Genomic DNA, 2,500 nt, shown 5'->3' on the forward strand with positions numbered 1-2,500 from the left:
TTATATAAAGTACAAATAGTGCCAGCAACAACTCATGTGGAAGACTTCTAGTTTCTTTAAATACATACCAATATCCTATATTTTTATTAAATGTCTCATGAATAGGTCTCTCAGGAAGTCTCACCTATTCTAGGAAGCTTCCTTTAAATTCTTTAATAAGCCTCACTTTGCATAACAGCTATTTGCAAGGTCATTTTTCAATTAATTTCCTGAGATCTATGCAGGCGTAACCTATCCATCCACGTCCCTCTTATAGTTCATCAACCGGCCGTGAATAAGAAATCATAAAATTTGAAGTACATTATCTATGTTTCAATCCAATCTAGCTGCATGCTGAAATAACGATCCTCTCGAGACGTTTAAGCTATCTGTAATTCACAGATTTTCCAAATAATTTAAACATCATACTAGTCAGAGAAAATGCTCTTTTAAATAATGTATTCCTGTGAAGTTTTTATTCCAAGGACTCATAGGTTCGAGGCTCAAACGTTGGTATGGAAAATGTTGAGTTTGCAGGTAGCATACACAAAATAAATTTTAAATCATACTAGTCAGAGAAAATGCTCTTTTAAATAATGTATTCCTGTGAAGCTTTTATTCCAAGGATTCATAGGTTCGAGGCTGAAACGTTGGTATGGAAAATGTTGAGTTTGCAGGTAGCACACATAAAATAAATTTTCAATAAATAAACTTAGCACCAAGTTCAGGGTCTTGAGATTCCTTCTGTCTGACAAAAATGTCTGAACGGAGTGAAGGTTCCTCGAACCTGGCAAAAGTGTGAACGCCAAAGACAATGCGGAATAGGTCTAGTCGAGACTCCAGAGTAGAGAGGGATGTTTGCAGCAGTAGTCAAATGGACGAAATCTCGATGTTATTTGCTAGAATAGCTGTAACCAGGTACAATCGTAACGTCGGGTTTGAATTGTAAACTGGTTCAAGATGGGGTACGAACTTCGCTCGAACCAACCACTAAGAGGCAGTCGAACGTTAACAGTTCGGTTGTCTGGATTAAGAGTAAGTCTAACGTTGGAGGAGGTGATTAAAAACAGCAACGGTGATTGTTTGACTGTAAAAGTGGATTAGACAGCAAAATTTGTTGTTTGGCTGTAGAGGCGGTCGTTTCACTCATAACTCTCTTTACTTTCTATTTTATAGATTGGCGCATATCAGTCTTTACCAGTAGAGAGTATTACTTCTAATAAACGCACAATTAAGGTGTGAATCTTGTCCACCTGTTCTTCTCTGCTTTTCTTAAATACCTAACAGGAGAACTCTTCGAGATTAGGAGCTTGCTTTACATTTAGTTTATACATTTCTTCACTTTCATATTCATATATTTTAACCCAACATTCATATTCTCTCCCTTTTATTTTTTAATAAACTTCATACTCAAAGTTGACCAGAAACTTTGGTACATTAATTCATTTTGGTGTTGATACTTTTTCATGTAATTCTCCTTATTTTAGTTTAGTGATTTCTTTCTTTTGACTCAATTTGCTGATTGTGAACTTGTAAAACAGATAAAGTTACTTTTTACATCTGTCAATTTTATCATTTGTTTTCGGATTCTCGCGTAATAATATATATACATATATATATATATATATATATATATATATATATATAAAAATATATATATATACAGATATAGATATAGATATATATATATAAAATGTATATATATACATATATATATATATATATATATATATATATATAATGTACACACATATATATATATATAGATATAGATATATAGATACATATATATACATATATGTATATATATATATATATATGTATATAGATATATATAAAATGTATATATATACATACATATATATATATATATAATGTACATATATATATATATATATATATGTATATAGATAGATAAATATATAGATATATAGATATATAGATACATATAGATAGATACATAGATATATATATATATATATATATATATATATATATATATATAAATTTTCTGCAGCCCTTCGGTCACATTATTCATACATGAGTTTTAGGAAGACTTTTGTCGCTGAGATTTCTTAGGTATATGCATAGGATTTTCTCTGTAAACGTGTTTGTGTGCATTGTATACTTCTTCCTCTTCTCCTTCTTCTTCTTCTTCTTCTTCTACTTTGTTGTTGTTGTTCTTCTTCTTCTTCTTCTTCGTCTTCTTCTTCTTCTCCTATGATATTTACTCTTTCTCCACTACTATTTTCTCGTAGAAATAAAGTTTAACTATGATGTTGGTCCGAGTTGTCATGAAATAGAAATATATGAAAACACAAACCCTGTTTTTGGAGACAGGAATGTAATCACTAATTTTATGCAAAAAATAACTCAGCATCCTGGTTCCAGAAACAAAGGGCAGCTCAAAAACAAAATCAACAGTGTTTTCGCTGTACTGTAGACTGACATATTGCAAAAGTTTCTTTTCTATAAAAACCATGTATGAGTATTCTAATTCCTTTCAATACGAGGTGCTACC

This window comes from Oratosquilla oratoria, chromosome 38 (assembly GCF_046742065.1).
Source record: "Oratosquilla oratoria isolate Oo_2021 chromosome 38, ASM4674206v1, whole genome shotgun sequence".
Classification (NCBI taxonomy): Eukaryota; Metazoa; Arthropoda; class Malacostraca; order Stomatopoda; family Squillidae; genus Oratosquilla; species Oratosquilla oratoria.